The sequence below is a fragment of the Neofelis nebulosa genome, chromosome 6, assembly GCF_028018385.1.
Source record: "Neofelis nebulosa isolate mNeoNeb1 chromosome 6, mNeoNeb1.pri, whole genome shotgun sequence".
Lineage (NCBI taxonomy): Eukaryota > Metazoa > Chordata > Mammalia > Carnivora > Felidae > Neofelis > Neofelis nebulosa.
In genome coordinates, this window is record NC_080787.1 from 147,158,494 (window position 1) to 147,166,520 (window position 8,027).

Below are 8,027 nucleotides of genomic sequence, written 5' to 3' on the forward strand. Positions count from 1 at the left end.
AAGCTTCCTTCTTAGAAGAGCTTTTGCTGCATCCCAAAATTTTGGGGCCATTGTGTTTTCATTTTCATTTGTCTACATGTAATTTTGGATTTCCTCTTCAATTTAATGGTTTATGCATTCATTGTCTATTAGCATGTTATTTAACCTCTATGTATTTATGTTCTTTCTAGATTTCTTCTTGTGATCGATTTATATTTTTATAACATTGTGGTCTGAAAAGATACACGTTTGACTTCAATGTTTTTTAATTTGTTGAGGCTTGTTTTGCATCCTAATTTGTGATCTATTCTGAGAATGTTCCATATGCAATTGAAAATAATGTGTAGTTTGCTGTTTTAGGATGGAACTCTCTGAAAATATCTGTTAGATCCATCTGGTCCAATGTGTCATTCAAAGCCACTATTTCCTTGTTGATTTTCTATTTGGATGATGTATCCATTATTTTAAGTGAGGTGTTAAAGTCCCCTACTATTATGATATTACTATTGATTGCTTCCTTTATGTTTGTTATTATCTACTCTATGTATTTGAGTGCTTCCATGTTGAATCTATAAATATTTACAATTGTTATATCTTCTTGATGGATTGTTCCCTTTTTCATTACGTAGTATATTTCTTTGTCTCTTATTACAGTCTTTGTTTTCAAGTCTATTTTGTCTGACATAAATATTGTTTCTCTGGCTTTGTTTTCACTTCCATTTGCATGATAAATGCTTTTCCATCCCTTCACTTTCAATCTGCATGTGTCTTTGTCTGAAATGAATCTCTGGTAGGCAGTATATAGATGGGTCTGGTTTTTTATCCATTCTGTTACCATATGTCTTTTTTTTTTTTTTACATTTATTTATTTTTGAGAGACAGAGACAGCGCACAAGCAGGGAAGGGGCAGAGAGAGAATGAGACACAGAATCCAAAGCAGGCTCCAGGCTCTGAGCTGTCAGCACAGAGCCCGACGCGGGGCCCGAACTCACCAACTGCAAGATCGTGACCTGAGTCGGAGTAGGATGCTTAACCGACTGAGCTATCCAGGCGCCCCACCCTATGTCTTTTTATTGGAGTGTTTAGTCTGTTTACGTTCAAAGTAATTTTTGATAGGTGTGCACTTACTGCTATTCTGTTATTTGTTTTATGGTTGTTTTTGTAGTTGTCTGTTCTTCTCTTGGTCTCTTCTCTCATGGTTTGCTGGCTTTCTTTAGTGATATATTTGGATTCTTTTCTCTTTATTTTTTGCATATCTATAACTGGCTTTTGTTTTGTGATTACATTAGGTTTGTATATAACATCTTCTGCATATTAGTTATGCAGTTTGAGTCCACTCTTTACTTCTCTCCTCCCCACGTTTTAGGTATATGATGTCATACTTTACTTCCCTTTATTTTGTGAATCCCTTGATTGATTTTTATAGATACACTTAATTTTACTGCTTTTGTGCTTCCAACTTTTCTTACTTGTACTTATAATCTTTCTTTTCCACAAACACCCTCACAGACACTTCGAAATAATGTTTTACTAGATATCTGGGCCTCCCTTAGCTTGATCAATCTGGCATGTAAAATGAGCCATCACAAATGGGAACTCAAAAGAAGATAGGGATCTGCGGCATCCTGGGTGCCTGGAACATTAGCACACAGGTAAATGAATCAACGTCTGACTCTGTTCTAGGCCATTTGTATGCACAAAAACTAAGGCAGAAGTGGTGAAGTAACTCTCCCAGTGACACAGTAGGAAGGGGTGACACTGGGGTAATTCCTCAGAAAACATGGTGAGGGCTCCATGGTATAACTCTGTCTTAAGTACTTAGGCAGCACCTTTCATGTCGTAACTAGTCAATAAATTGCAACATTCTTATCTAATGAACAGTCTCCCATCAGGTCTGTGGTCTGTGAGAGCCTGCGACATGTTCACAAATGCACACCATTTCCTGTCTTTTGTCATGTTACAGCAGATGAGATCCTGACATTGTTATGGACTCATTAGTCACTCAGAACATTATCATACGCTGTGGGTTTGATTAAAACCCCAAATGCATTTTTGCAGCCCCTTTCTGTGCCTCTACCTGCCATCCACCTGTTAACAGAAATTGGACCCCTACGTTGATAATCCACTTATATCTCATTAACTAAAATTCTGTCCAGTTGGAGTCAAGAAGACTGTCTTTTCCTTGTGAAGAAAGCAAAAGTTACATATTTGCATCGAGAGAATAACAAAAATCTTAATTCAGTCTGAAACAGTGACCTCACTAATTTTTAGTAGTTTCTGACCTGGGCCAATATGGGCAGCTCTCGGTTTATGAAAGATTCATACTTAGCATCCATCTTCATTGTTTTCTGCTCTGATGACTAGTGCAAAACAGACATTTCTAGCTCCATTCGTCTTCCAAAAAGCCACCAAGATCCTGGAAGACTTTTCCATATGGCTTACCAAATATTGCTGATAGATCCTTCCTAAAGAAAAACACCTGAATTTTGCCACCATCATAAAAGAGTTTCTTAAAATTTTTAAATATGGAAATAAAATATTGTATGTAGATATCGTATGTAAGATAGAATTGTGAGGCTACACAAGTCTGTTTCTATAGAAAAATCAAATTAGTTGTACAGTGTCCTATGGATGACAACCCTCCCTGAGTGAATCCTGCTTGTATAACTTTTTTCAGCTTGTAAACCTAGCACGCAGCCAGTCCTGAGCACTGGGAGAATTTTCTAGGCACTAATAATGATGCCTGCTTAAGGGTGTCTGTAAAAACGGCTGCAGAGTAGGTGGGGTGAGCTGCTATGGTTATGCATGTAACAGTGTATAGGCCGCACACTAAGCAAGAACATGGAAGGACATATTTAAAAAGAGAATTTTTAAGAACTTAGTCTCCTCTTTACATTAGTTTTCTCATATTTCAAGTAATCAAAACCTATTGCCAAATTTGAAATAAAACTGAAGTGTTAACTTTCACTTAGACTAGAATATATAAAGTACTTTTCTCATTAAACGTACCAAGTTACTCAAATGCCCCGGAACCACTGACTTTCATCTTTGCTGCTGACCAGATGCCAAAGCTAGTAGAGCTAAGTGGGACCCAGGGCCCTTCCAAATGGAGGCATTGCAAGTAAAATCTTAAACCTCATCAGTCTCCAAAGTTTCTTTTCTCTTTTGGAATGAGGAGAAAATTCAGATATGACAAAGCATTAAGAATCCTCATAAGGACACAGGAGCCTGCAGATTCAAGGGGGAAAGGATGAGAATTCTGGCTGCTGAGATGTTTTAATTCCCTCTGAGTTGGGTCTCTGGCTGTAGGGGTTGACTCGGATTTGTCAATAGGATGTAAGGCTTGTATGAACATTGCAGAAAGGTGTCCATAGTGTCCAGAGTCCTTTCCTGTTAACGGACATTATTGTTTTATTAATAAGTGGACAGTGGCCATTATTGCAGCTTCTCCTGAATATTCTGGTTCTCCTCTTTCCAAGCACTGGGTTAGATTGCAATTCCTAGTCCTTCCAACAAAAGTGACATGTATCACCTCCAAGAGAAGCATTTCATTTCCCATGGGAGGCACTCCAGCACCCCCTCTTCCTCTTTGGGAGTTGCGAAGGCAAGTGCTGCCATGCATACTTGACCATCCTGGACTCTGGGTGACCATGGTGAGCAGAGCTTCCCACAGATTCGTATTATGTGGTGGCAGGAGAAGGGGTGGGCTTCTGTTGGGTTTCTCCTGTGATTTGGAGATTATTTGTTACTGCAGATTAGCCAGGCTAATTTACCATCTGCTGTTTTGACTTCCCCAACATTCATTTTTTTTTGTTTTTCAGAAAAATGCTCCTCCATTTTCCCCCAAAGAGACCACCAGGATTCCATCCTCTGCCCATCCAATCTGTGTGGGGATGTGCCATCTTCTAGCTCCAGGAATGGGTAGATTAGAAGAGGCAAGTACAGGATAGTATATCATCCTTTAGAAATCAGGGCGTCCACAGTTCAAGTCTGCTAATGAGCATCAGGCCCAGGACTCCTGCTGCAACATTTATCAAAGAGATGTATCTTTCCACCAGGGTTGTCAGGCTGATAGAACATGTGTCTAATGCTGCTAGTGGCTATCTTGCTACCAACTGGAAAAAGCTTGACATATATCAAAACTAATACACAAAAAGCCCAAAATCAAGAATTAAAGAGGAATGGATCCTGGAGACATGGTTTGAGCACCTGGATCCAATTATATTTCCAGGAACACACTCTGTAATGTACCAGTTGGACAAGCCAGTGGCTTAGCTTTCTGTGCATACATCAGTCCAAGTTGGGTTTTTGAGACTTGGCATGAAAAAAATCACCCAGGAGAAACATAACTGATGGGACAATTCACAGACTTCTCTGAATCTTGGACTCCCTCTAAGACATTATTAAATAAGAATTAAGAGAGGTTAAGTGGGTTGGCACAGCGAGTGCTGAGTGATATGGAATTAGAGTGAGTGAGTCTTATGGGCCGAGTTTGTGAGTGAAGAAGGGGTACTGGAGAAGCTAAGGATGGGGGTTGGGTGAGGGTGGAGTGTTCTAGTAAATGATTCTAGAGTCGAAAACCATGTATTTAGGTCTTCTTTAATGTCCTTCAGAGATGCTAGAATAATAGAAGTCCTTTTTAATTGCATTTGACCTTTAAACTGAGCTACTTGAACCTTACACTGTGTTTATGGATCCCACAGGATCCATAATTTTTGGATAGGTTGATAATTTTTGTGTATCACAGTTTGTAAGGCAAAGAATACTTTCTTTCTCCTCAATTTTAATTCCTCTGTTTACAACTTTTGTTTTGGCTTGAGAAATCTTCACCAATGTCTACAAACTTCATTGTTTCCTAATATTAATATCCATAGAAGAATGATAAAGTACAATTATGAGGGGACTAATATGAAACTATACAAATTCCCAGGTTTTCAGTATAGTTTTATTTAAAAAACAGACTAAGAAAAAAATTTGATTTTATCCAGAGACTCTTTTTTTTGAAAATATAAGTGTTGCATTTCATAATGAAATCAATGCTAAACAAAGATCTGTTGTTTTTGTTGTCTGAACTGATTTGGATAAATTTCTGGAGGACAAACTTTGGTTAGCAGTACAGACAGATGATGACTTACTCAGCACTGGTTTTCTCAGAAATGTAGCATAGCACATTCTGCTAACCAAGGCAATACCATCACGGTGATGGGACTATGGCTGTATTGCCTTTTCATGTTATTTTGAAGTCCCGAGCTTCAAATGCCAGTGTTGAAGATATATATGAGTAAATGAGTGATAATCCAACAGTATAAATGTTACTTGAGATCTAGTACATCATGAAATGCTTATTGCCCAAAGCTGAAGAAGAAAAGGGGCAAAGAAGCCAGTGAAGACTTAATAGTCTTTATTTTTGGTGAGAGACTATTGAAAGTATTGGGCCTCGTTTTGTTCTTGTCCCTGTGAGATTTGGAAAGAATTTGGGAAAGGAAGCAACATCTAAAGGAAGGAACAAGAAAACCTGTGAAGTTAGCTTTACAGAAGTGGGGGTATCTCTGCAGAGAAGGCGGAGGGTCAACATAGCGGCCTCGAGAATCTTGTGGGTGGTGATAACAAACCGTGGCCAGGTGTTCTCCATGTCAAGAGGGACAAGAAACAGCAGATGGGTTTATGATGTAACTAGAAAATTTTAGATTACAGCAAAGGAAAAGATTAATGGTGAAAAGTTCTTCTAAGAAATGCTGTATTGTCATCCAAAAACATATTTAAAATACAGCTGATTTTCATCTTCTTTGTAAGGCTTTGAGGAAAAGGAATGTATGAGATGACTATATGAGATGTGCCTTTGGTGGCATCCCAGCTGGATGCTGGACCCCAGTAACTCTTCATGCTCTTAATGGTGCCTATGATTCCCAAAAAAGAGCCCCCTGTGAGAATGTGGAGACCCTAGAATGGGAAACAACAGAAATCACTATGGAATCACAGAACGTTAGAGGTTGGAGGGAACTTGGTTTTCAACACAATCCTCTGGACCTCTTCATCACACCTGGCATATATTGTAATTAGGTGTTTGTTTGACAACTGACATCCTCTTTAAGTCAGGAGCCAGTATCTTTGTTCCCGGCCCAGTGCCTGGAACTCTAAGTAGTCAACTAACATTTGTTGAATGAATACAGGAAGGAACTCTCTCACTTACAAATGAGGAATCTGAGCTCAGGGAATTCACACAGCTGGTCAGCAGTAAAGGCCTTTTCACCCAATCTTTGCTACATTCATCACATTTAATACATTTACTGCAGAGAGGACTAGCCCCCAATTCAACTAAATATAAGTCTTAGTCAAGAGGGAACTGTTTTTTGGGTGAGGTCTAATTTATTTTGAAAGTGGAACCTTAAATTGCAGAGATTTGCCTTTGAATTCCTTACAAATTCAGCTCAGAGTGCATGTGACAGGCCAATACTTTGGAAATATTGACATCTCCCCTCTTTCCCAAGATTTCCTTCTTCTCATTTCCTCTCCACTGGCATGGCTGGTGCTTTTGTGTTCATTGTTTCAGGAGGGTGTGGTGGTGTGGAAAGCAGATATCTACCCATTTATTCAGGTATGAACTCATTCCATACTCATCCCATGCTGAAGACCAGCAAAGCACATTTAACACATCTGCAAGTAAAAAAATAAGCCAGCAAGTCTCAGCCTGTCCCTGACCAGGCAGATGATGGCACAGAAAGATGACTTAGTGTACTGGCTCCATTGCAAGAAGGGGAAAGATGGGTGCTTCTCCATGGCCTCTGTGAGATGGCCAGTCCCAGATTCCCTCCCACCTCTGTGACCTCTTCTGCCCCTTTGCTGATGTGCCTCTTCAAATGAGTTGGGAAAAGCTAGACAGCCCTGAAGTTTGGCCCTAGACCCTCCTCTTTTCCCACACTGTGCAATGGACTGGATGTCTATGTGCCTTCAGAATTTGTGTTGAAAGTGTGGTCCAATGTGATGGTGTCAGGAGGTAGGGCCTTTGGGAGGTGATTAGGTCATGAGGGTGGAGCTCTTGTAAGAAGAGATGCCAGGGAGCTTGCTCTCTCTTTCCCCTGCCATGTGAGGACACTTCCAGAAAATGGCTGTGTCTAAGCCAGAAAAAGAGATCTCACCCAACCATGCGGGCACCCTGATCTCAGAACTTCCAGCCTCCAGAACTGTGAGAAATAAATGTTTATTGTTTAAGCCACCAGTCTGTGGCTGTTATAACAGCCTGAATGGACTCATATACATTCTACTCTCCACTTTGCACTGAGAATAGGAAGGAAGACTTTGAGGAGAGCTGAGGGCAGAGCTCTATGGAAAGGGATAGTTTGCTCAAAAATAACATCCTATCCTCGTGATGCTTGCAAATCTCTGTGGAGTTAGCTTCTTTCTGTGATCTAATTCATTCCTGTTTCTAATCATTCTTTTAAAAATGTCCAAGAATCAATTTAACATTATTTACATTACCGTTTTTCATGATTACTGGTAACTCAGCAGCCAAGGATAGCACAATTATAAATGTTTAATTTTGTTTAGATTTAATTTTGTTTCAAGACCCTGTGCTTTGATACCCCACATAAAAAAAATTTTTTTGGAAACCATGTGCCAATTTCAATTAACTTGTGGGAAATATTCTTTTTTCTTTTTTCTAATTTTTTAATGTTTACTTATTTTTGAGAGAGAGAGAGAGAGAGCGCAAGCAAGGGAGGGGAAGAGAGAGAGGGAGACACAGAATTCGAAGCAGGCTTCAGGCTCCAAGCTGTCAGCATGGAGCCCAATGCAGGGCTCAAACCCACAAACCGTGAGATCATGACCTGAGCTGGAGGTTGGACGCTTAACCGACTGAGCCACCCATGCACTCCAGGTGAGATATTCTTAAATGAAATATAGAATGTTTTGATTTCTATGAATTGCTGAAAATATATTTTTGGTTTCTGAGTAAATAGATGTGTGTTCTTCACTGAATATTTAATTGGATGTCCTTTGGAGATAAACCATTTAACTCCATTTGATTCAGTTTGATTTGATCCAGTTCAACT

At 39.6% G+C, this 8,027-nt stretch overlaps 1 long non-coding RNA gene across 1 annotated transcript; it reads left to right on the forward strand.

The window, feature by feature from the left end:
• Positions 1 to 1,393: 1,393 nt before the first annotated feature.
• LOC131513540 (uncharacterized) lies at positions 1,394 to 4,172 on the forward strand. Its single transcript, XR_009262634.1, has 2 exons — positions 1,394 to 1,631; positions 3,801 to 4,172. It is a non-coding gene; the product is annotated as an uncharacterized LOC131513540 (long non-coding RNA).
• The last annotated feature ends 3,855 nt before the right edge of the window (positions 4,173 to 8,027 follow it).